Genomic DNA, 27,681 nt, shown 5'->3' on the forward strand with positions numbered 1-27,681 from the left:
GGAATTTGGGATCTAACACCTGTAGGCCTTTTAACAGCCCAGCCCTTATATGGGAGGTATCAGGCTTTGTATAAGAAACAAAGGAAAGTAGATATTCAGTGGCAGTTTCCTATAAATGTAGAAATTTGGCCTTTACCACTAGAACCTCGTGCTATTGCAATTTTTGACTAGATTGTCAGCAAATAAGAAGCTCTTTTTTTATTACGGATCTGCTGCCCATGCTGCTCAGCCTGCTTTGTGTGCTTTGGTTTCTGGTAGCTGGTGGAAATGTGACTCTTTTGTCAGAAAACGTCCATTTTGTCAAAACCAAAACTGTTTGACATAAAGACAGTTAAAGATCTGAATTGAGGGTTTTCTTGATTTGAAAGTTTTGAAGTTGCTGAAACATCCATTTTTGATGTTTTCTAAACAAAATAATTTGTTTTTCTTCTTGAAACAACTTTTGTTTCAAAATGTTAGTTTACACTAAATGTATCAAAATAAATAGATCAACAATAAAATATTTTGAAATAATTGAAACAAAACATTTTGATTGACCTAATTCCCCCCCCCCCCCCCCAATATTGAGATTTTCACTTTTCATTCCATTTCGGGAAAGGGAAAATTTTCAAATCTCAAGAACTCATTCAGAATTGGGAGTTAAGACTCAATGGCTGGAAGTTGAATTGAGATTAAGTTAGTCTGGAATACAGTGTACATTTTTAACAATGAGGATAATTATTGGAACAATTTACCAGGGGTTATGGTGGATTCTCCATCACTGGCAATTTAAAAATCAAGACTGGATTTTTTTCTAAAAGATCCACTCTAGTTCAAACAGGAATTAGTTGGGGGCAGGTCTCTGGCCTGTGCTGTACAGGAAGTCAGACTAGATCAGGGATCGGCAACCTTTCAGCAGTGATGAGCCGAGTCTTCATTTATTCACTCTAATTTAAAGTTTTGCATTCCAGGAATACATTATAATGTTTTTAGAAGGTCTCTTTCTATAAATCTACATGTAACAATAGTTTAGTTATATATTATTAAGTAAATATGTTTTTTTTTAAATGTTTAAGAAGCTTCATTTAAAATTAAATTAAAATTCAGAACCCCCCAGACTGGTGGCCAGGACCCGGGCAGTGTGAGTGCCACTGAAAAGCAACTCTCATGCCGCCTTTGGCACATGTGTGCCATAGGTTGCCTACCCCTGGACTAGATGCTCACAACAGTCCCTTCTGGCCTTAGAATCTAAGACAACCATTCTCCCCCTGCCCCTATGTAATTTCCAGGACTTCCAAGCTGACATCTTCTCCCAATCCAGAAATCACCTAAACATGTATTTTAAAACCCTCTTCCATTGAGGAAACCTGAGAAGTGCACGAAAAGTCCTTGCAGACTCAGAACAGCAGCTGTGGCTGTGTGAGTCACTCTTTCCCCTTCAGAGAGGGGTGACTTTTCTATGAGCCCACACCTGGGTGATCCATGAAATCTGCAATTTTGGGTGTTAATCAATATAGCTTCCACCAGCAATTTTCCCTTTCAAATGAACAGCATGTCACTCTCACTACCCACCTGCCTTTCAGAAAGAGACAGAGATTTGACTCCTGCCTGACAGCTGGAGGAAAGACACCTATTCGTTTTCTCTGGAAGAATATGTAGGGATGGGGTGCTTCACTCTTTCAGCATTACACAGGGGGGATTAAGAACCTTCTTTAGCTGCAGCTATCCCAAATCCAGCTGGCTTTAGGGGTGTGGCTACACTGTGGACAGACTTGTGCCTCCTGGCCTGGGCAGACAGGCTTGCGCTAGCAGGGCTCAGGCCAGGACCAGCACCAGTGTTTTTGGCGCCCTAGATGCAGGGCCATTTTGCCGCCCCACATGCCGGTCCCGCGGCCCTGGTGGACCAGCAGACCCTCCGCAGGCACGCCTGCGGTAGCTCCACCAAAGCCGCCTGCCGCTCCCCCTGACAAAATGCCACCCCCCAATAATCCTGGTGCCCTCGGCGATTGCCTAGGTCACCTAAATGGAAGCGCCGGCCCTGGCTCAGGCTAGCAATGTGGATGGTGCAGCTTGGGCTCAAGTCCACCTGACCCTTCCCCTCCCTAGACTGGAGAGCTTGAGCTGCAATGCCAGCAGTGAAAGGGTTAAGGAGAATCGATGAGCCCAGTTAGCCCCACCCCACTATACCTGCAGCCAATGTTAAGCCTGGAGGGGGAATAAAAGGAGTCAGCCTGGTTCACTTCAGTTCAGGGCTGATGGGCCAGGAAGGATGGAGAGCTGGCTCTGCCAGAAAGGAGCTTTGCTTGCGGAGGTAAGGAGACACTGGCCTGCTAACCAAAGCAGCCACTGGGGAGGAGCAGTTAGACACCAGGGAGTGAGAGATGTTTGTGAATTGAGCTGGAAGAAAAGGGCCTGGACACCCCAGGGGAAGGCTGATGAGCAGCCCAGTACTGAACTGGGTTTGCTTCCTGTTTTAGAACACATTGTGTCTAAGGCCCTCCAACCACCTTACTCCCCCAAAGAGGATGGGACTGAAGGGGCAATTAGCCAGTGAGACAGAGACAGACTTCTCCGCAGAGAGGTCCAGGATTGCAGCAGTACACCTGGAAGGTCCACAAGGGGATACAGCTTCAGACATTAAACTTCAGGGTTTAAAACAATCTCTAATCTTTAGAGACCAGGATGAGGCCTAATGGGTGTGTGTGTGTGTGTGTGTGTGTGTGTGTGTGTGTGCGCAGATTATCCCACAGCTACTACAGCTTCCTCTGAAACATCTGGTGATGGCCACTGTCCAAGATGGGATACTGGTCTAGATGAACCTTGGTTCTGATCCAGTCTGGCAGTTCCAATGGGCTTATGTCCAATGTTGTCCAAAGACCCAGCTGTTTCTTAACACTATTGTACATTGCCCATGCACTGGATGCCACATGACCAGAGCTAAGCCATTAATTTATTAAATGAATTTAACCTCCTTTTTTGTTTGACTTCTCCTTGAGCTATTTAAAGAGTTCTGGAATTTATTAGTTTGAGTTTATCCACTGAATAATTTCTGCAAATTTTTTTGATATGTACTCGTCTTGTTGATTTTTTTTTTTAATTCAAATGTGACATTCCTGCCACCCCCTCAACCCCTCCTCCAACTCCCCTCTCTTTTCACTGACTGTGGAGCTGGTTGAAATTTTAAAGAATTATGTCATCAAAACAGCTGGGAGTGAGAGGGGGAAAAAGTTAGAGATTTTCTTTAATTCCCCTTCCCCCACATTTTTTTCTATCAAATCTTGTCTGTAGACTGTTCATTCTAAATATTTGATACCCAACATTTTGAGTCATATTGCTTAATTTTGATTGAATACATAGTATTGCTTCCGTTCTCTGATTGGATAAGTATATCTTTTAGACTCAAGTTTCCATCTGGGTTTGTCCAGCAGACAGCACAGTATGTCCTGACTGTGACTGGCTCCACTAGTTTCTGCCATATTAAAAAAAATGAATCTTCCAATTTATAAGTTCAAATATTTGCCTCTCACTTGTAACATCTGTTGTTCATTTAAAATCTGGTCATTTCTGTGAACATTCCTGCCAGTCAACTCATTTTCTAAAACTATTTGCCAAAGCAGCCAATTCAAGGGGGATGTGAAGCAAGTTAATGTTGTTTATTTGTGTGAATATGTCTGAAAATGTTTTGGAAGGTTTTTGCCCAGAACCCTACATGACTAATGTTTGCTGGGAAGCCTCTTTTAATAAATCCTTTCTGGCCTGATGTATGGAGTGTCAATCTACCTGGGATTTGCGTCTGCTTTTTAGGCTGGCTGCTGGCCTGATGTATGGAGTGTCAATCTACCTGGGATTTGCGTCTGCTTTTTAGGCTGGCTGCTAGCTCCTTGCATTTGAAACTAAAAGTAAAGATTACATGAAGCAGTGCTTTGTCTCTCAAGATGAGTGAGTAAAAATGCTGATAGAGTAGGTAAGGTGCTGTGCAATTCCCCCCTCACCTCATGCAGATCTGCCAATGCTCTTCAACCCTGATTTCTAATATTCTTTGATAACCATTGTTCTCACTTAGCTCTGCCACTGCATCTTCATCCTGACTTGCAATGCCCTCATCCTGTTCTACACATGTCTAACCATAGAAAGGTAGGGCTGGAAGGGATTTCAAGAGGCCATCTAATCAACCCGTCCATGCAGAGGCAGCACGGAGTGAGTAAACCTGTTATGTAAATAGACATATGTCGTTTTTCACCAGCTACGATCTGACTCATTTGTCCTACACAGTTCTCGGCCTCTACAGTCCTGTATTACTGATTTGTAGCTCTCCATTAAAATGACCCGCAATTATCTGACCTGCCATGGGCCCCAGTTCAGGAACGTATCCTTATTCTGGAAGAGGTGCTTAACTCGAACTCTTGCTGAGCCCCTGCCATGGAATCCCTGGCCATAGTGCATCATGGGAGATGTGGAGTAGATAATAGCAAAGACAAAGGCAGTTGAACTGCAGTTGTCGTGAGGAACTCTGGCAGCATTTTCTTAACTGACCTTTTGGAAGCTTTCAACCAAAAGATGAAAACATTTTGGGTTTTTTTGGGGTGGGGAGGTTCAGGTTTTTTGATGGAAAAACTGACATTTTCTGCAGAAGGAGACGCTCTTTCAGAAACATTTAGTTTGGTCAGAAACCCAATTTTCCCTCAAAGCTGTTTGGTTATCCTAGTGCACCAATGTCTTGTCATTACTTCTGGGATGGGGTGTGGCCCTGCTTGGAGTGTGCACTGTCTATCTAAGGGTACGTCTATACTACCTGCCGGATTCTAGGCCAGTGCTCTAACCACAGGAATATTCTTCCTCTCTGCTCACTTGATTCATCTCCTGGAGGGGATCAGCCTAACCCATTCCGCAGTGCATCCCTCTCATCCTGCTGTGATACAAGAGAAGGCCTTCTCCAGTAGAATTACTGATACCAGGCCTGCCTTTCCTCCCACTGAAGTCAATGGTGTTTTGATCTGGCCCTTAGCATGGGAAGCAGAAATATATATCTTTTTGGATCTCAGTCAGGCATTCAATAGCCTGCTGCTTGCAGTGCAACTGGCTGGAGAAGGCCAGGGCACAGAGAGTAGCCATTTGCAAGGTGCAGTGTTATATGGCGTATCATCGCTCTCACCATTGGGACTCATATTATTTAGTGTTGCATTAGCAATCTAAGTCTGGTGTAAATTCAACAGGGATCCATTTCCTGGTGACATCCAAACTGCAGAGGCTGGGAAATGAAAATGCACATGCAATGCAGTGCGAAAGTACGGTGCAATTAACTCACATTCCCTTTCATTCTGCACCCTGGAAGAGATCTTCCCCATCTGAATCTACAGCAAGGAGGCAGCCTGTCAAGCAGTGAGGCATCTCATAGCTGAGTTACTGTGAGATGCAATGTGACAGGACGTGCCATGTTAGATCACGTAATTCCACAGAGCATGGCCCCTGTGTGACTCATCAAGGCTGCAACAAAACCCTCATTAAGAAAGTGAATCGAGAAGGCAGAGAGCTTCCCACTCCTACCCCTTGGCCTCCCTTGGCCCCCACACCCACAATATTCCTCGGTCAGTAGCAGTCTACTGACTATTCCCTTGGCTTATTTCACAGCTGTGTTCTGAGGGCCCCTGGTTATGGAGGCACATCCAGCTGATAGCGGGGAGGAAAGGCATTTGGGGGCTAATCCAGCCAGTGTTTTAGAATGGGATTTTCCAAGAAGACCCAGATAGTTAGGCACCCAACTCTCACTGACTTCAAGATGACTTGGGCACCTCATTGTTTTAGGCTCTTTGGAAATTCCAGCCTTGCACTCCCTATTCCATATACTGGGAGTGTAAAATTGGATTCTTGTTTGTTAGAATCGATCAGCTCCTGCTGCTCATTCCCCATCCGGGGTCACTACCCTTTGTTGGTGACATGGTGGTTTTCTCCAGTGCAACCACTCCCCATCGCCTGCCGCTTTGTAGGGCAACACAAATAAATACAGCAGTAGAGCCCTGCTATAAACTGCTGATTTTCTATGGGTTTTTCCAAGTGGTTGCAAAGACAGCTTTGGAGGAGGGGAGGTAAGATGTAGGGAGAGCTCTGCGGTGCCTGTGCTATCTTGTGGCTGTCCCATTCAGTGCTTCCATCTCCCAGATGACTGCATCAACTCTCAGTCTAGCTCATTAGGATCCAGAAGTCCAATTACAGTACCTGGGCAGATCGTAACCTAACAACAGAGTCTGTTTCCAGGATTCCAGTCTATTGCCTAAGGCCCCTGGGCAGCACAGAGCAAACTGCTTCAGGCTGATACTTCCATGGGGAAAGTAGACTCTTGTGAATCTGAAAACTACCTGTCCTTTTGGAGCAAAGGCTTTTTGTCACCAGATGCATCACAGTGACCCTCCTTCATCTGCACGAGATCACATGGGCAGCGCTTTTTAATCTGGGCTGGAAGTTAACAGAGGCAACATTTTCTGTAGTTCCAACAAATCCCATTTGCACTAATCACTAAGGGCAAAATCCTGTTCTCAGTGATGCTGGGATGGGGAATGATGGAAATTGGACCTGTCTGAAAATGAGAACAGGATTTATCCCTAAAGGTCTGTCACAAACCCTGAAATTCAAATGGAAGTAATGCTGAGGCTAAAAAGCCACCATAATATTGTTCTTACTCTGTTTTACCTAAGCAGAACGGAGACTTGAAATGGAACTGTCTTGTACTACATGCCATAGGTCCAATTCTTTAATACAAGCTAAACACCCAGTGAGCATTGTTCCATCTACTCTGTGCTGAGTAGTGACAGGAAAGGACTCCATGCTTGGAAAACTTAAACTGACTTTTGATGAAGAGAACTATTTGTGCAGTGCAACAACTGCAGCTCCCCTTGAAGCAATGTGCATGCAGATGGATGCTTGGTGCCTGCACCACTCTCTGGCTCTCCATGGAACAGGCCCTACAGTATATAGAAACCATTCCATCAGCCAGACAAAAGCCTTGAGACAGGCCAACAATCAGTCTCCATAAGTGCATCCGTTCAGACACAGTGACTCAAACCATTGTCTAAAGCTCAGAATCAAACCACTGACAATACACTGCCCTTCTGTTGGGTATTTCTCCTTTTCCTTGCATCCTGGCACTTCCAACTTCCAGTTGGTACTAGAAGCTGAAATACTGGATGTTCTTGCTGTATTTTTCTCCTGGAGCTCTTACTAGGAAGCCTGTTCTTGTGAGATTTCCAGAGCCTTTCCAGACACAGGAGATTTGGAGAAGAATCTGACATGATTGTTCTCTATTTTGGGCCATCAGCTAATTTTTCCCTTAAAGATGATTGGACACTTTATGACGAACTTTAGGAAACATCCTCTTTAGAGACAGCTTTGCTCTGCCTTGTTTCCATTAGTTTTATAGATTTCTTGACTACTCGGGTTTGTTTTAATTCAGGGGACCTATATGTGGAAACAGGTAATCTGATTGGCTACTTATTGCTCACAGATCCCTCGGACATCCCAGTTACTATGGGGATAAATGTAAAGAACGAGTTATCCTTTATGGATGATTAAGGTGAAGTTGGCTCAGGTTCTGACCTTTTGGGACTTATTTCAGCATGTCGCTGATGTTTGCACCAGAGGTACCAGTATGTGCCAGAAAGGGAAATAGTGGATTTCATTTGCAGGTCTGGCAGCTCTCTAACATGGATAAAGAGCCAGTGCAAACATTGTGGATGGAACACAGCCTGCCAGGCTGGAAGGTGAAGGGTTAACTCTTATGGAAATGATGCCTCCTCCCTGCTAGTGGGCGATAGGTCAGAAAACACTGGAACACATTCTCTGCAGGGGTAAATGTGCAGAAATCCATTGAAGTGAAGGGAGCTGCACCCATTCACACCAGCAGAGATGATTGCCCACTACTTGGCCCAGACAACAGAAGTACACCAATCATTTGCAATCAGGACAGGTGAAATCCAGCTGTTGACAATTAACTATCAGTTGCTGAAGGCCACGTTGTCTAAATCACAGACTAAGGCCAGGTCTACACTACAGACCTAGATTGGTAAAATTATATTGCTCAGAGGTGTGAAAAATCCACACCCCTGAACAACGCAGTTATACCAACCTGGCCCCCTGTGTAGACAGTGCTATGTCAATGGGAGAGCCGCTCCCATCAATATAGCTACCACTTTCTGGGAAGGTGGAGGAACTATGCTGATGGGGACTAGCTTCTTGGACATTGCCTTTTTTGGCCCTCCATCCAGGTGGATTTTTCAAATAAGAGTCAATGTCCAGGATTTTTGCAGAGCAGATGCTGTAGCTCAAACTCCTGATTGGTCCATTTCCCTGTGGCTGCCGGATCCTGCAGCAAGGGCAGCCCTCAGGGAGGTGTGGACTGGCTGGCGCTGGTTCCTGGGCCCAGCCACCCTGCCACTATGATAAGGATCAACACTGCCCCATGCCTCCAGTGAGTAGCCCTGCTGCAGGTACGCTCCCCAACTGTAACCTCCCTCATACTTTCTCTGGCAGTGACCTCTTTTGGGGAACCTGTAATCTGATAACCCTACCAGCAGCGCAGAGCGAGTTCACTTAAGCGCTACAGCGGGAGAGGGGTGCTGGTGTGCGTTTTAAGTCTAGACCTGCTCTGTAGAAAGAGTGAAATAGCAATGGGGATGGAGGGAAGAAGTAAAGGATTTCTAGTTATGCTTTGTAACCTAGACTAGTGAATGTATTTGGTTTCACCTAACCTGGGAACTGAACCTGTAGGAAAGGGTCTGTTAAAGGAAACGGGGGATGGATTTACTCAAACCAAATAACTTAGGCTCTTAGAAAGCATGTCTCCTGTAACTCATTCATCTGGGATCAGCTACCATGGGTTTTGTGATGTGCATGAAAATGGGGGTGGGGAGAGAAGTGAACCAAATAGGGTTTTCTGAGCATCTGAAGGTTTGGATTCAGTTTGCCTTTGGGTTCTGCTCTTCTTTGAGCTGAGCCCTATGGCATATGAGAGAGCAGGCAGCTTTGGAAATAGAAACTCCTGCTGGTCGGAGAGAAAAACATCAAAAAGAGGAGTGGCTTGCCGCGAGGCCTGTTGTAGCCCTGTCATTTGGGGCTCACATCAGGGTGCTGAGATCCAGTGGCTGTATCACACTGAAAAGCAATTTCCAGTGTGACAGGAGCATGTGACAGGCAAGCATCCTCACGCCATAATCTGTTGCCATTACTACAGTTAGAAACTGTGAGCCCTGGGCTCTGCATTCCCTCACAAGAATTCCATGGAAGCATCTTGTATTTACTGGCACGTGTCCAATACACTCAGGCCCCAGCTCTCTGTGCTGTGTGACTCTTGGATACCTGTACTTCTTAAGGTCGGAACACAAACTCCACAGCCTCTCCTCTTTCCTTTTTGTTCTCCTTAACTGCTAGTCCCAGCAAAGCTGGTTGCTGGCCGTTTGTCCATCTGTTTCTTTTCCTATCCCAAACTATCTGAGATCTCGGTCACACTAATTGCTTCTTTTCTCTTGATTTGCTTTGCTTTCTGCTTCGTGGGATTAAGCAACAACTAGAGGAGATGGGTGTTTGGGCAAGTTCTCCTGGAAAAGGGTCATTACTGAGAAATGCTTCTGCCTACATGGAGAGAGCAGCGTGACCTCAAATATGGACAGAATGTGGGAATCCAGGCACTGGCTGGGGTGATTGAGGGCTACTTGGTGCCCTGCACAAACTACAGGCTGGTAGGAACTCCCCATTTTGAGAACCATGGCAGACACCCCAACAATGCTGTTAGCTCCCTGTTCCCTTGAAATATCTGTTGCTTCTCATTTTACTGCAAAAAATTTAATGCTAGCAATACTGACAAAGCCCTGAGACATGGGGAAGGTTTTCCAGCCATATGTGTTCAAATAAAGTTCAGTTTGTCAATGCCTTGCAAAGCAGATCAGCTTCAAAGCACAGGAGTTCTGCCACAGCGCTGAAGAGCCATTAGAAGTAATGGCTGTGTCATGGGTCTTGCTACTGTAGCGATAGACCCAGCTAACTGTATTGGGATGAAATTGACCCTGTGTAGAGGGGCAAAAAACAATTGGCTTAAGTCAGATTTAAATGCTGCTAGGACCTTGTGCTGATCCTCTCCACAGAAGTGAATTTCATCCCATGTGAATAAACACTGTCCCTGTTGGACTGCTAAGGTTTTGTTTTAAAGTGTTTAAAAAAAAAAAAAAAGCTCTATGCAGATTTTCTGGAATCCTTATGCAAAGAAGTAAGAAATGTCTGTCAATTAGTTATTAGTGTTGACATTGCAGTGGCTCCTAGCCTGGGACCTCATTGTGCCAGGTGCTATGTAAAAGCGTAAAAGACAGTCCTTGCTCCCAAGAGCTTACAGTCTAAATCAGAGGTGCCCAACCTAGGGCCCACAGGTCATACACAGCCCGCCAGAGTATTTCATAGGGCCCGCAGCCTGCTTCAACACAATAGACTAATGGCTGAGTCATTAGTGCTTTGTCATCATGTTTACATCATTTTAGTTTAGTTGCGTTTTCTCCATTTTCTATCATTCTGATGCACGTTTTATGCACTGTTTTCTTTTTGTTTTTAAATAGACAATACTGTACATAGAGTGTTTATTTCTAAATATGTGTGAAACGGAATCTGTCTGGCCCTCACAAGGGTGTGCTTGGGTTTATGTGGCCCTTCTGTGTAATAAGGTTGGGCACCACTGGTCTAAATGGACAAAACAGCCGATCAACATTAAAATGGTGAACAGGACTCAGGTGTCCTGTCATCCCATTCAACTCTCCATGAACTGTGCTGTCTCTGCAGTTAGCACTGGTAGTGAGTTGAGTATTTCACAATGATTTATGAACACTTTTAAACTCACCCGGTTTGGTTCACTTGAGGTCATATTTGTGTGTATTTAGAACCTTGCCTGGCATTTTTGAAAATGTCCACATATCCTGAAAGCTGTACCATTTGTAGCACAAAATATTTGTCATGACAGCTCACTAGTCCGTATTTGTTCTCCTTTTCTAAAACTTTGACTCATCCTATCAGGGAGCAGACACAGTGCCACACGACCCATCACAAGATGGATAGCGAATGCTGAGTGTCTGAAGCAAACGGTTATAAACAAACTCTAGACTGAAAACTATTAATCAAACACCTTCATCACATAATCATCAAAATGGTTTTACAAATATAGAATCAGTTCAGGGATGATTTGATAACCACCAAAAAGGCTACATTAATCAGGTCTGAGCCAAAGCTGAGAGCTTGGAGATTCCACTGACTTCCGTGGGCATTGCATCAGATCCTGTTTCTCCATCCAGTTCCAGCAGCGGAAATCAGGAGTTACTCCAGTTGCCTCAGTACAGTTACATTGGTGTAAACCCACTGTCAGTGAGAAAGCGGCTCAGTGGGGCTCAGACTATAGCATGACCTAGCGGATAGAGGTGTAGACTGAGAGCCAGGAGCGAGGGGGGCTAATCCTGACTGTGACCTAGGGACAAGTCAATTTGTCCCTCTTTGTTTCCTTTGTCCGTCAGGTCTCTTTAGAGTGTAAGCCCTTAAAGGCACAGACTGTCTCATACTGTGTATTACAATGGGGCCCTGATCACCATTAGGGGCTACCATAATGAATATTATTTATAACTATTAGTTGGGACTGGCTCTAGTTAAGGGAACAATACATATTTCATATCCATTTTATCGCAAAAACTCATTAACAGAGCTCTATATATTCATGAATTTTTCCATCCCATTATGTTTGGGAGCATATAATCTTTCAGATTCAAATGCCATAAAGACCCAGTAATGTTTTTAATTATTGAATGCTGGGTATGAGTAATTGGGGAAATAAGGCAGTAATAAACCACTGATGCCCTGACCATGCTATCTTCATTGGCTGTTTTATTCATCATCCTCATAAATGAGGAGTAAACGTGGTCCGTTTTGTTATGTGCTGAGGGTGACTTCAGCATAGAAGCCCAAACCTAAGCACGGGGGGGACATTGGTGAACTGCTAAGCTCCAAGCAGGAGACCTTTATGGTCCTTCAGAGAGTTGATGAGAGAGTAGATTAAAGCAGTGTGGCAAGCACGTGTTTCTCTTCACACACCTTACTACATTCCTGGCTCCCTGCATCTTCCCATTGGAGTTCACAGTCCTGACAAATAAACATCATGAGGCAGTTCCTAGGATTTGTGTGTTGGGTTTTTTTGCAGTGAAATGCATCTGATAGTCACAGGAAATGTCTCATGATCGTCTAACTTTATGTAAAGCTATTTAATGCTGTAAAATTAGTGGCGGGTTTCCTGTCTGGAGTGCAACGCTTTCTTGGTCTGGAAAATGTTAAAACAAAGGGTTGCAATAGGAGGGCAAAAAAGTTTTTGACAAAAGTTTAGACAATGAGCCAGATTCCTGGTTTGGTGTAAATCCACCTAGCTCCATGGACTCCACTGGGCTATTCAGCCTTTGGTGTCTTTGCTGAGACTTCCAGTAATGGGGTCAGTTGTGGATACTTATCTCACTAGTAACTGGAGTGAGTCTCCATACAATATCATATGTAGTACCAAACTGACACAAGATGGGAGCACCTTGGAACTAGTTGACCTAAAGGTTAAAGTCTTTATATGCGATTAACCAAACTGTTGCACGGTTTCCCATGTATCCTGTTCAGCTGCCATGGTTCACAGGCTCCAGACTGATTTATGTGAGCACATCAGTTATACTCCCCTCAAGCCTCTATATTTGTTTTGGCCCCAGGGGTTTCCATATATATATTTGTTCTGATGAAGCTTGGGACATCCGTCCAATGTCACATCCATTGCAGAGATGGATATCCTAAAAGCTACTAAAGCTACCAGTCTTACATAGAATGAAGGTAACAAGGACAGGACTGGAGCTTCGCAATGTCCATTGATTGTGCTGTGGGTAACATTCAATAGCTTTGTTTGAATCAGTGAAGCAATTGGAGAATAACATTCTTCTTAGCATCTGTATGTGTAGATTCTTAATTGACAGTGGGAAGAGCTGCCTGCAGATATGTTAACAATATCTCCTGGATACAAAGAATAAGGAATTCACAGATAAATGAAAGCCCAACATGTGCAAATGCTCTTTCACCCCTCATGATTACTCATCCATGTGGCATGGGCTGCATTTTCCACAACCGATCTATCTTGCAAGTGGAAATGGACAGTGTTGTATTCTAAAAAATGTTTTGCTTTTTCCTGCAGAAAATGTTTATAGAAACCAAAAATCTTCGGCAGAAAAATTTTGACTTTTTAGTAACGGGTTGGAAACCAGGAAACTAGTTATTCCAGGGATGAAAACTGAAAAATGTCACCCCAAAACTGCCAAAGAGCAAAAAGTTTGGCTGAAATTTTCTGGGGGTAAGAACTGTGGGGTTTGTTTTCTAATAAAATATGACATTTTTTTGAGGGAAGCAAATTTCAAGGAAAGTTTCTTTCATTTAGCCAAAAGCCAGTTTTCCATGGGGAAAAAATGTTTTGACAGAAAATTTCAAACAGCCTGAGTAGTTACAACACTTCAGGAACAACATTTTGATCAAGAGTTTCAAAACTGCCTTTGGAAATAACAACAGAGACTCCTCTAACATCCCACATCCCAGATGTGCCCCATAGGGATGTTTCCATCTTTGACAAGAACAGACAAATCCTCTTAATTGGCACATATCCTGCTGGAAACAGACATGCCAAATGAACAATCATTGCGACTCTCAGGGGGCTGCTTTACGCTCAGCAATTTAAAACAACTTGTGAAATTGGAGAAATATAAAGGATAGACTGTGAAGCAACATTATAAAGAACATGACAATGAAGAAAAGTTCATTTAGGAGCCAGCCAGAGCTGGGAAAATACCTGATGTGAACGAAGCCTACAAAGCTTGGGCAAGATCCTCATCTTGTATAAATGGGCCTATCTTTATTGAAGCCAGTGTAACTACACTGATTTACACTTGCTGAGGATCTGGCCCCACATCTCTAAGGGCTTAGTCCAACATTCAGTGAAGCCAATTGGAATATTTCCATTAAATAACTTTATCTTTGCTGGTTACACCAATCCCCATACTAGCATTACCACAACAGATAGTTATAAAGTAGTATTTTTAATTATTTTGTGAACATTTGGATTGCAGACGGTGTTTTTACTTCAAGTTTTCACAGCAGCTAGGATAATGGGTACTTAATAGTTGACTGGTGCTACCTCTGTGCAACTGTAAATAAATACTGCTCCTTTAATAAATTATTTGCATTGCAATAGGGCCTAGGCACCTCAGTCTTGGACCAGGACCCCACGGTGTTAACTGCTGTTCAAATATAGAAAAAAAAATAATTTTAATACTACTAATGGTTCATAGTCTGCAGAACTCTTCCTTAACGTGGGGATTTTGGTGTTAACTCTTTGATTTCTCTAATTAAAAAGCTTTAATTATTCCTATCAGTTTGTAATTCAGAAACTGTAAATAAGGCACTTACATGTTCATCTGGTGTCATTGTGAGCTGAAGAAGTATTTCTGTAGAGTTGCAAACACATTTTGCAAGCTCCCTTAACCCCAGGTAGAATAAATGTGATTCAGCTGGATGCTTGTGTCATAGGAAAAAAGTGACTTTTGCTATTTAACAGCATGCAGCTGATTTTAAATGGAGGACAGGAATGGTGCCCTTACCATTGTTTCTTTAAATTTAACCATAATTTGAGTAATTTACGGCAAGCATGGATGTCTAAAATTAGGGTCCTAACTCCACATTTAGGCACCCAAATAAGTGGCCCATTTCAGAATGGCATAGGACATCTGTAGCCCCCACTAATAGCAATGAGATTTGTGAAAACTCATTACTCCTCAGAATTGGGTCACTTTTATTTGGGCCCCTGAATAGGGAATGAGGGATCCAGGTCTGAGAATGTCAGAGAAGAAAGTGGTCAGGCACTAATCCAGGACATGGGACACCTAGTTTCAGTTCCCTGCTCCACTACAGGTTTTCTGTGTCTCCTTGGGTAAGTTCCTTATCCTCTCCGTGCCTCAGTTTCCTATCTTTACAATGGGAATAACAGTACTTCATCATAAGTACCTTAAAGACTTGAGGTGCTCAGATACTGCAGTAATAAAGGCTAGATAAGTTCCCAAGATAAATAGAATCTTAAATTGATAAATTCTGATTCTCATAAGGAATCCGAAGTATTTTTGGGGATAATAATCAATGCACAATGGTAATTTAGTTGGTGTAATATATGAGTCAGTAAATGTGACTTAAGTGATTCTAGATCTCGGTTCTAGCATTCAAGGGAATGTGAACACATTCACACTACTTAGTTGTTAGTTAAGAATTCCATTCTGTAAACCTGACAGATGCACTGCAACCTCTCTGGATAATTTATTTTAATTACACATCCACGGTATTAGCACTTAGTCTCTTGAAATATGCAGTAAAATAAAATACACATCTTTCAATTTAAAAAAGTATTTCCAACATTTGAAATCGGTAAAGCGGCAGTATTTGCCATTCTGAGACTGAGGTTTGGGATAAATGAAGCCATACGCAACAGATAAGGAGCTGTGAATCAAAATTAATATTGATTACAAAGCACAGACGCTCACAATGCATTTCACTTATTCTGCTAGTTTTGGACTGCATCTTGATAAGCTGTCATAAAACAGTTTTACACAAATTCAGCATGTTCATTTAAAGCCACTGAGACCTTAAAATGTGACTCAATTCATGATTACTCTGGACTACCTATAAGGCTTAACATTCTGTCTTATTATTGGCTGGCTTTGTTGTGGCTTACAGTCTATTTTTTATTTTATTTTTTTGTCCAAATGCTGCATAACACACAAAGCTGTATTTGCATTTACATTTTCTGAATGGACTAATCATGTCTCTCTGCTTTGATAAAGAACATGCTGCCACCCACATACCCACATGAAAAGCATCCGAGAAGAGTAAACCAGAAATAAACCCATTCCAGGGGGCTGGAGAGAAAAATACCCACAAAGATAACTGGGAGGTATGTACAAACAGATAAGTAACAGATCATTCAGGCACATCTTCAAAGAAATAATGAAGCTAAAAATATGCACATGAGGGACAGCAAGAGAAAACATGACTTATGTGGAACAATTGAAAGAGGAGTTAATACTTATTAGCAACCATTTTAGATAGAATATTGGTTGGTTTTATAACAACATAAGGAGTGATGCCTTTGATAAGACTTAAACAGTTGCCTTCCCCTTTAGAATCTAGTTAGTGACATGCTGGAGAGTCAAATTAATCAAGCTTCTTTGTGTGTTACTGAAGAATTAGCCAGAACAACTGTGGATGCTGAAAGCTTTTCCATGTAAGTTTTAGTGCAGGGGAGAATCAGACCCCAGTCAAATCTCTCCAGTGCAGACCCTAATTCTCCAAACTCTGGCTTGAATTGTTTAGAGTCCAATCTACTGCATCCCCTCCCTTATCCTGTCATCTTAAACTGTTCGTCTGTTGCACAAAAAGTGAGGGTCAGGTATCACTTGCAGATTTTGCAACACTGTTAATAAGAAATCAACGCACAGAGACTGAAATTCACCCCTGTTCAGAGGGCCAATACAAGGTCAATGCACATTTCACATCTACCTATAGGCTAGTGCCCAGAGAACTACTCCTGCATTTGAGGTTATGTGCATACTTAAATGCTTTGCCATATCAGGGCCCAAGTAAGCAATGTTCATCCACTAAGTTTAAAATAACAAGGTAGCTCAGGTGAAGAGATGGGTCAGAGAAGGGTAGATTTAGCATTGGCATGTGCAGGATAAAGCAAGAATGTGTTTTGTTAGTGATGCTGTACCAGGAAGCAAGGAGATCAGGCTTCCATGTGCTAGTCTCTATTTCTGCAAAGCTTGTAAATAGGCTCCTATGTAGCTTCATAATATTCTAGTCTCTCTTCTAGGGATTTTTTTTATTTTTCCATAACTGGATGTTCTCTGTGTTGCGGAACCAACTATTTCAAGTTGGCTACAGTAAAGAGTTTCCTATTAACGCTTTTGGATGCCAGTGGTAGAGACTGAGGAAGCTTAGACATAAGTCAATCCATATCTGGGTGTATCTAGGTCCACCACCCAAAGGACCATCTGGGTTGTTATCTGAAATAGAGAGACTGTTAGCTGTCCAGTAAGATTAAAGTTTTTCCTTCCAATAGCATGAGGTTTCTTGGTATGACCACCACACATGAATAAAAGGTTGAAGAATCAAAATTGAGGCATCCAAGACGATAACCACTTCTGAGAGTAAGGTGTTGGTTCCTTCTTAAATGGAAAGGGATTGAAAGATATGTCACTCCAAGCTGCCTCTGAAATCAGAATATTACAAACTCTTTAAAGGCAGGTTTGGGGTTTCATATTTAAAATTGAGTAGGGAGGTGAGTCCCTTCGCTTCTTTCAAGGAAGGTGAAAGTTAAAGAAGAGAGAACATGCTACACCTCCCTTAATTTTCCTATTACGTCTGCTTTATTAGAGAAAATGGAGAGTTTGATTTTCTGTTGTGCTACACCGTATTTCATCATTCACACCTATGCAAACTGAATGTAAAAAGCTGATGGTATGGTATTGTATTCCCACCCTTACTTCTGCACTGCTGCCTGCCCAGCTGGGCCCTCACTCAGCAGCCACCACTCTGGCGCTGGTCTCCCCGGTGAAATCTGTATAGTGTAGGGTAAGTGGTGGAAAAATTGCTAGGGCCTAAACTTTGATTGACTCGGCCCTGAGCTTTGGTTCAGAACTGAACATTTGTCAAGTTACCTGGAAGAAGGAGGTGGGTTTTTTTGGTTTGGAGAAAGGGGATTTTTTTGAAGGCAGGGTGAAGGAAAAGTACAAAAGCAGAACTATCTATAATCACAAAGCTTATGAATCATAACTGCCCACTGTTAGTTTTAGGGGAAGCTTGCAACTGCAAAGGGCAAACTACAAACAACAGGAAAGCTGGCTGTGCTGTTTTTTCCCTTTTATGGAAGGTGTATTCCAATTACGGCAATAATGTTAACCAGGAATTTTGTATTACTAATTGTGGTTTTTTGCTATATAAGTTACTATAAAATCTGTGTTTGGGGGGACTGCCAGTTCACTGGTACCACACGGGCATGCTTGAAAATAAAGGGGCCTCAGGCGATTCTGATCCAAACACAACACTTGTGCTTTTACCTGTCGTGGAAAAATAACCACAAGACTAGATTTCATGGAGGGAGACCAGATTTCACAGTCCATGGTGCATTTTTCATGGCTGTGAATTTGGTAGGGTCCCAGTCATGATTCTTGTGCTAACTCTCCGTGACAATGACCCACTGAAGCCAACTGCCAAATGATTTAGGGTTGTGTGATGTTACAGCACAGATGGAAAGGCTTTGTTTAATTATTCTACCTGCTTCCTTCCTAGTGTATGAAGACTAAAGAGGAGGTAAGCGACGGTGCCTTTGTGAGATTGCTGGGTATATGTGGAACTTCATCTTTGCTCTAATGAGTTACTGGAGATACTGGACCCAATGCTAAGCTGCTGTAACTCCATTCACTTCAATGGGCTCGCTCCTGATTCACGCTGGTGTAAATGAGAGAAGTTTCAAGACTTTTGGACCTCTGGAAGCCACTTGTGTTGACAAATCACTGATTCCAAGAGACACCTTGGAAAGAAGACTTGGAAATCTTGCTGCCTCTGCCCATAAAAGGGGAGCAATTACAGAATTGCTTAGGGTTAGACTGTGGCTTTTGGCAAAGCCCTGCACAAAGTTGCATTACTGTAGGAGTAGCCCGGGAAGGCATTGACTGTGGCAACCTTCTCAGACTCAGCTCCTCTCCTGCATTTGCCTTGGTCCCAGCCAGACACGAGTTGTCCACCACTGGTCTATAGCAGCAGAAGATTACGATCTTCCTCTGTGTGGACTTAGCTACACCAGCCAGTGACCAAAAGGCAGGAGTCAAGGCTCCACCCATCCCCTGCCCACTCTTCCCACCCAGGGGACAGTAAGCAGAAGAGGAACCTGGCAAATTCATATGTACCTGGACCTGGGTATCCCATGTAAGGGTATAAGGGGGCCAAAGATCCTTACACCCTCTGACTGCTCTCTTGCACAGGCATCTAGGCCATGTTACACAATCCTACCTTTAGTCACTTACAAGATAAGAGTTAAAGGGTAATATGAATAAAATGTGAGCTGTTGGCGTCAGTGTATATCTTGACACTCCCCCATAAATGGTACTGAATATTAACCCAGACTCACTCTGCTTTTGTGGTAGTGCATTTGAATCTGGCTGAAGCCTGAAGAAGAATCATCTGCTTTTTAGAAGATAGCAGTGGTTTGAAAAATTCTAACAGCATACAAGGTCTTAAAACAACAGTTGAACACACAAAAGCTGCTAGGCATTAAGTCCCTCTATGCTTGTTTAAGTGGTAACATCCTCATTATGGAACAATAGCTAAGATATTGTAGTAATCCTTATGGTGGTAAAGAGATCACAGAGATTATTTTGAGATACTTCATAGAACAGTGTGGTATGTCATGCTGAAGCCATGTTGTGCATATACACACAGTGCATGTGGGCATAAAGATAGTCTGACATTTCAGACCATCTTCAGGCATATCATGCAAATGGGTATCAGAGCATGCTATATGCATTCCACATAAAATATGGTACTTAGAGTGACATATCATGGAATCTTGTGATACATCCCATAGGAAACTTAGGTGTGTTAACCCAGCTATGAGTAGAAAGGGAGATCTTTATGGATCATATAAAGAGATATTGACTCAAATGAGAGGGATTCTGCCAAAACATAGGCCAGTGTAATTCCAGTGACTTTAACAACGTTATTCTGCCTGATTTTCACCTGTGTAATTGATTGGAGAATTAAAACTCTCTGGAGCTCATATATGCCTTTCACTATATGCACAGTGCATGTGAGGGAGATTCACTTAAATAAACACAGGAGTAATTTAAAAAAAGTTTGCTTTAAGGTGAACAGTTTTTGACCAGGATGCAGGCAAGGTAAAGAATGGGAATTCAACAATAACAGAATTTCTGTGAAAATGAAGCAGACAGAATGGAAAAAGAATACACCCCAGAAATAAACTAATCAGATTTGGTTAATGCTACTCAGAAACTGCTTATAGCACTTTCCTTTTTTAGGAAAAGCAGTAGCTCCAATAGGTATCCAACTCAGTTTGGATTGCTAGGAGCAACTCATAAAGATTTACTTTGGAAAGGATAACAATTCCTAATATAAGCCTGGGTATTGTCAAGACCAGGGTGTGAAAAAGAAATCACACTTACATCAAATGTGTAGATGCTAAAAACATTCATCATTTTTTGCAGTGAGCTACACATGTAACCTGTGTTGGCAAGGGATAGTATCATTTCTTAGTTGGTTATTTGTAAATGACTTTAAACTTTATTTGCATGGACAGTAGAGCATGATCCACATCCTAACATAGGGTGCAAAAGTACAAACACTATCTTACATCTTGACTACCCTGACTGAGATTTAATTTTAGTGTACAAGGGTCACCTGTGTATAACCCATTTACACATAGCAACTTGGACAAAAATGCTCTGTCAGGAATGTGGCAGATAGGGCCCAATCCAACTGTCAAGATTCCCATTGACTTCAGTGGGAGTCAGATGAAGCCCATAGCTGAGTGGCGGAGACATAAGTATCAATGTAACAGTGAAGATTTGTTCATTCCCCACAAGTCACTGTAAATCATCCACAACACCTACTGGCAATGTTTAGAGGAAATAGCCCTAAAGATGTGTTTTCCGACCTCATTCAGGAAAAGGTGAAGATGACAAATTCCCGTCCATCATTAAAAAGATTATTCATCATAAAGATCTGCCTCATTCATTGTGCTGAGAAATAAATAAGGGATGATGTAGCTCCGACTTGAGGTAAAATACTAAGCGACATAAGGGGGAAAAAACATTTTTCCTTAAAGACCTTGATTTTTATCCTTGGGATATGACAGCAGCAGTATGCTGGATGCCCTGATCTGAGCACATTCAGGGGAACGGAGTGAACCCTAGGTGGGTTCTCCTCTGTCTAAACGTTTTAATTGGGAGTTTGCTCTGTTGGTTTGTTTCCTGTGTATGTGTGAGAGAGAGAAATTAAGCATTACACTTTTAATGAGAACAGTGTGTTCCTTTGGCAACAATAAATGCATCTTACCCTGGTTTATCTATAGAGTTGCTTGAAATGGGGGTGGGGGGAATCATGAAAAATTAGGTTTTTGTGGGGGTTGGGGGTTGATTCAAATTGTAGAAGAGAATTTTCACTGCAGTTTTGAAATTTGGAGAAATAAAATAAAAACCCAATCCACACCTTAGCTCCATCTGGCCCTCTCCTCCCCATAGCATCTGTACCATCGATATTATTTGAGGAGGAAATAAAAGAAGTCTTACCTTCAAGCCATACGACTCACTGAAGCAGAGTGCTGGCAACACTTCTTGTCCTGTATATCCACAACAGCACCGCTCTTCACCGTGGCTTCTCCCACCCTTTTCAGAGCTTTCCACCAGAGTTTCCCATTGTCATTGGCACTTTCCCTGAACGCACCGGAGTATAATCCCAACAAACCAGGAATCGCTGGTGGGAAACGTGCTGTTATTGCTCAGCGAAACGGAGTCAGCAATTGCCAGGGCTTCACGCCGTGGGGTGTGTCAGGGTTTTGTAAGGAATCTGACTTCGGAGCAAAGAATTGTAATGCAGCTCGGTCGCTGCCCAGGGCTCCGTGAAGCGCTGTGCAAAGGCGGAAGCAAGGTGGTAATTTCCAGCAGCCGGGCCGTGGAGTGCTATGGAATAAAGCAGTCCTTTGTCTCTCCCCCGCACACAGGCTGAAAGAAAAAGGCCTGCAAGGGATTTGGGTCAGCTGCTGCTCCCCTGCCCTAGGACCTGCTACATATTCTCCCCTGCACTTTTCCTAGTAGCAAAGTTTCCCCCCTCGGAGCTCAGCGCGGGGGCTCGGTCTCCCACGCGCCGGCTTTCTCTGCGTGCGGTCCCCTGGCCAGCCCCTCTTCCAGCCGGAGCCGGGGCAGCCTGAGCTGCGGGGGCAGGTGGTTCCGAGCCCGGGGGCCAAAGGGGCAGCGAGCGGCAGCAGCGCCCCGGTCCGCGGGCTCGGAGGCTCCCGGCTGGGCTTGGCTGAACTTCCCAAGCCCTCGGCCCGGGCCGTTCCGGGGGTGGCCTGGCCGGGCAGCGGGGCGGGGAGGAGGCGGCGGCGGATTCAGCACTCAGCGCTGGACAGCTCCGCGGCGAGCCGGGGCGGGAGGCGGAGCCGAGCTCGGGGCTCGCCCTGCCCCTGCGGGCAGCCCGCCGTCCCCGGCCGCCAGGCAGCGTGCTGGAGCCATGCAGCGCAAGCCCCTTTGGCTGGAGCTCGCCCCCAGAGACAGCTGTCCAGTGGCCGGGCCGGGCCAAAGGCACTCCCAGCCCATGCCCATGCCCATGCCGAGCACCCCTCAGCCCAGGGAAGGGAGCAAGTCAGTGCCCCCTGCGCCAGGCGAGAGCCCAGGGCAGCATGGCAAGGCCTGGGCAGAAGCTAGAGTCTCCCCGCTCCCCAGGAGGCCGGGAAAGGCAGGAGTGGAGGAGCCCACTGGTTGGGGGTGGCGGCTGCTTGGCTTTGCATGCTGTGGCTGGGCTCAGCGCTGAGTCCTGCCTTGGGTGCAGGCGACTGGCCTAGGTGACCTGGTGAGGTCCCTTGCACGCCTGTGATAGTGAGCACACCATTGTGACCCCCACTGCCCAGACAGACCCGCCATGGCTAAGCAGGGCCCTTGAGAAGCGGGTGTCACTCCCGCTGCTGCAGCCCCACTGGGTTAGGGGCTCGAGTTTCGGCAGCATGTGAGCTTCAGTCTTAGCCCCGCTCCCAGGCCCTCCACATGAGCCTGCAAACTCCCCCTTAAAGCACCACTTGACTAGAGCCACAGGTTTTTGTGTATGGAGAGAAGCCAGGTTAGGGGCAAAAATGGAGTTACACCATGAGCTCACATTGCAGTGGGGCCATGCCCCAGGTGTGTCTCTGTGTGTGAAAGGAACAGGCCAGCAAGGAGAAGGCAGGAAGCAGCTGTGAGCATGGCCCTGGGTTGAACCCCAGGGCAGAGCTTCTTTTGAGCAATATGCTTCCTGAAAAGGTCCAGGTGGATTGCTGAACAAGGACAGGGTCTCCTGTTGTTTGTTTCTACAGTGTTCACAAAAACAGCACTATGTTAGTTTGCACCAAAGAAACACCTGACTCCGCTCATCAATTTTTCCTACTAAAAGGAAAAAAAACTAGTTGGGCCCTGATTACTGGCTAATTTCTTGGGTGAAGAGGAAGAACAATACTCATGAAGATAGACAGATAGATCCTTTTATCCAATGAATATTAAGAGGAATTATTTCCAGTGAGCCAGAGACTTTTCCTCGTGATGTGCTGTTAAAATGCAAAGACTGGGGGATAAAAGTGCTGCCAGGATACCATTTTGTTGCAATATTTTAATATATGCATTAACTACATTTTCAAAGACTAAAGGGTCTTGCTTTTGAAGACATTGCCCACCTCTTTGATGAGGCTTTTAAAAAGTATTTATTCAGCTTTGTGTAAACTGGCCAACCACAGAGAAGATTTAGATCTTGCCCGAGCCTCAGACTGCATTCAACTGAACTCTTTTGTTTTTATGCTTTTGGTTAAAATATTGTCCCTTTGTGCATTTTATTTTGTATGCAATGTGGAGGTAGCCAAATTTATAACAGAGCCTTCAGCATAAAACTCAGAAACACGTAAATGAGTTGCCTTTTCTTAGGAAAATTTTGCTAGTCAACTCCCGTTAAAGAAGGCTGTATATATTGTCATTTCAGTATGTCTAAAGCAATCTGATTTCTGCTTGTACAAGGCCTTATTATATTTTTATGCAAAGTTTTACCACCCTTTTGCCCTCTCTCAAAATAAAAGTATTTAATTCCCAGCTGAACAGCACTTAGAAAAAGATTATTTATTTGAATCTTTATGCTTCTCATAAGGCCAAGAAATATTTTGTCCTTTTGTAGCCTCTTCTGCTTTACAACAATCTCACAAATATGCGGTATATCTGCTCCTTTCAGAGCAAAGCAACCACACTCAGTTCCAGAAAAACAATCACTTGGTAATTCATAACTGGAGGGAGCACAGTGTGTGGACTAACTCCCAGGGTAGCATTGATTATTTATTATGTGCCAAGGCGTTGCATGTGAATCAATATAGTCAGGTTGATTTACAGGCTTTAATAAGGCAATGGGGGTATATTTTAGCTGCTTCTAATGGTCTTATTTATGTTTGCTGTCATTACATCTTTCACTCTTATTAAAGAAAACTTTTATTTTGTCCAGTGGAAAGGCATAAATTAAAACAATGGTTGACCCCATGAAAGACTTAGGGTTGGCTTCCATGTACCCTTGTCTGTGCTGATAATATATGCTATCTTTTCCAAACTAGCAATGTATATAGATCCTCACCTGGTGCAAACTGTAAGCCAATTTGTATCAGCTGGGGATCTGTATTATAGAGTTTATAGTGAGATTCATTAGTCTTGAGCTATCTATGAGGCATTTCAGTATACACCCCACAGATGGGGGTGAATTATTTGTAACCCCCCTGTAATGGGTATACCTAACCCACACTGGGCTAGAGGGGGTTAACCCCATGCTATGGGCTGAGGAAGCCACACACCCTCACCCCTGCTGGGCATGCTCCAGCTGGAATCACAGTATAAGAGGGAGCAGCTCAGCTCAGTCTGGGCTGACCACCAACGAGAGCAGATGTGTGCTGCTGGGAGATTGTCAGAGACACTAGACATTGATGCCAGCCAGGTTGGTGCCTCTACTGAACCCCTGCCAACCATCAAGGCCAATAGAGGCTAGGCAGCAATTGCTGAGGGAGCTCCTGCATTGGAAGATGGGGTATGAGGTGACCCAGAACGGGACAGTAGCAATGGGTGACTGAGACTGAGCAGCATGGTCGTGGTTCCGTAGGGCCTTGGGTTAGGACCCAGTGAAGAAAAGTGAGTGCAGGCCCCTTACCCCATCAGACCTGATGCAGACACTGCTGGCAGGCAAGGAGATGAATTGGGCTGCCACTGGGCCTTACTGTCCCGAACCCCAGAATAGCCCTATTGACTCTGGCCACTGGGCCATACTGCCCTGAGCAGAAGGACTGCTACTTAGACTCTGACTACTAGACCTTCCTTCCCTGGAGCCCAGGCCTGTCTTAGTGACTGTGGCTGCAATGCCATACTGCCCTAAAGGGCCGATGGGGTGTACCTACCCCACAATGCCGCCCCCCACAGAAGTATTGAGTGAATTTCACCCCTTTTATGAGGTTTGTCCATCAGTAAGCCCCTATTTTCTTCAGTTCATTTGTGGTTTGCCATTACTCATTGAACGGTTTGTCTGACTAATTCTTTGTCTATAGATTGTTCATCAGCATTTCACTGCAAGTACACAGTGCTGCAGTGATGTTGTTGGTTAATTTTATGTGCACACACATACACACAAATACAATTCCCAAACAAAATACTCCACTGCACACACTTCTCCCTCTTCCTGGGGAATGGATGACACAATAAACACCTGACTGGTGCTAGTCCCATTGCTTAAGGTACGACTGGAAGGTGTTCAAATACTAAGATGATGAGCATGGTATCAGAATAGAACAGAACTCTCACGGGGTACGATGGGAGTGTAGGGGCCTCGGCAGCTCACAGGAGGAGGCACTCAGCATCTTGCAAAAGGAGCCAGTGCGCAGGGTCTTCAAGCGGTGTTGCCCCAGAGAAGAGTGCTGTGCTGAGGTGGGGAAGGGTTGATGGAAGCACCTTCACCACCTCTCAGAAGTCCAGCACCACTTAGCCCAGCAACCTCCCTCTCTATCCCAGACCCCAGCAGCTCATGTCCCAGTCCAGATTCAACAACCCCCCTGCTGCCCCACTACATCCCCTCACCCTGACCCAGGACCCACCTACCAAACAACATCCCACCAGCTCTCACTAGTAGACTAATCAGAGAATGTGAACAGAGAAAGGTCAAAGCAAATCCGTTCAGAAACGTGAATGGATTCTGGGGGAAGGGTGGGTTTTGTGTTTTCTTTTTGTTTTTTTGGGAGCGTATGCCCAGCTCTGATTCACTGTAATTATTTCAAGGCTGATTGGCTGGAAGTTGTGAAGCCTTTATTAAAAATAAATACAATAGCACATTAGAATTCATCATCTAAGATGCTTCCCTTCAGCGTAGAGCTATATCTGGTTTCAGGGTGGATAAACTCAGGAAGAAGGCAGGTTAGTCATCAGGTAGCCTGCATGAGGTCAGTGAACTTGATTGCCCTGCATATAGTCTGGCAGAAATGGTATAATTACCAGACTCCTACTAATATCTCACTTCTGTTTCAGAGGAAAGACAGAGAAATTTTGTCATTATCAGCAGTGGAGGCTCTGCCCGCTGACTTGCTACGCTACACTGGGTGCGTTATGTAAAACACGGGCTAATAGTACCTACTGTCTCACAAGGATGTTGTGTATCTATATTAACGTCTGAGCTGGCCAACGTAGGTCCAGTCTGACCTGCAGCATCCACCTGATTAAACAATTAAAATCTTCAATGAGCAGAAGTGCCTGAAAACACATTCTCATTTAATTTATTGACTTGGACTACATGGCTTCAGCCTGCCCTGTGTGGCATTAGTTAGAAGAGTGACACAACCGAACAAACACTGAATAAACCAGCATAAATTCAGAACACAACCACATGAGACACGAGCAGCAGCTATAAGGATCAATCAAGAATTGATTTGATATTTGACTAGAGAGACCCAAGGAGCTAAAGCTCTAGCTGCTTTAATTCTTGCTCCATCCCTCAGCTATGTAAAATACAAATAGCCAGCACCACTCAAAGGCTGATGAAACTTTTGCAACTACGAGATTAAGGAAAGTAGCAGGTCTTGGGGTAGTGTATTGAAGAGATTTTCATATACTGCATGCGGGGGGTCAGTCCTGAAGACAAAACTTCCACTGTCTAACTAAGTACTTCTAGATTGATTGGACCCATGTATTTCAAGGACTTTGGGGTGAGAAGTACAAGCTATCCTCAGTACTGATAAGAGAACTATAGAATCACTGGGCCAGAATCTGAGGTGGAATAAATCAGTTTTGCTCCATTGACACCAGCTGAGGTTCTGGCCCGTTATGATAACACATTATTTTTTTGCAAAGGAATGTCCTGTTCTTCTGGCTGAACTAAGCTCCCTACAAAGCGGAGCTGATCTACATTTTTTTGTCAAAAGAATTTTTTGAATGAAAAAAGGCTTTATTGTGGAAAATTTCCATTTAGGTTGAAATTTTCCATTTTTTTCAATTGAAAAACCAGAATAAATCCTTGATTAAAAACCTTTGGATTTTGGTAGAAAGTTTCTTGTTTTGAGAAGTGAAAACTTTTACCAAAAATGGACACTTTTTACCTAAACTGGTTTTTGAGAACTGAAAAATTCTCCTGAGCATCTAAGTCACTTTTGAAAACGGGACTTAGGCTTCTAAGTCACTTAGATGCTTTTGATAATGTTGCCCTCGCTCTAATACAAAGCTTACATATTGTCTCTCTGGTACTGAACTCCCTTCAGCACTTAAGCAGCTGCAATCCTGTGTGGCCATTGGAAGTGTTCAGCAAACTGTGAGAGGCTGGAAACAT

At 44.0% G+C, this 27,681-nt stretch overlaps 1 protein-coding gene across 1 annotated transcript in view; it reads right to left on the reverse strand.

Moving 5' to 3' along the window:
* DRD2 (dopamine receptor D2) overlaps window positions 1-21,960 on the reverse strand; it is a 66,812-nt gene extending 44,852 nt beyond the window's left edge. Inside the window, exon 1 of the mRNA XM_030538603.1 lies at window positions 21,405-21,960. The gene's annotated coding sequence lies outside the window, so the exon portion shown is untranslated. The remainder of the gene's footprint in view (window positions 1-21,404) is intronic.
* Window positions 21,961-27,681: the final 5,721 nt, after the last annotated feature.

This window comes from Gopherus evgoodei, chromosome 19 (genome assembly GCF_007399415.2).
Source record: "Gopherus evgoodei ecotype Sinaloan lineage chromosome 19, rGopEvg1_v1.p, whole genome shotgun sequence".
Taxonomy (NCBI): Eukaryota; Metazoa; Chordata; order Testudines; family Testudinidae; genus Gopherus; species Gopherus evgoodei.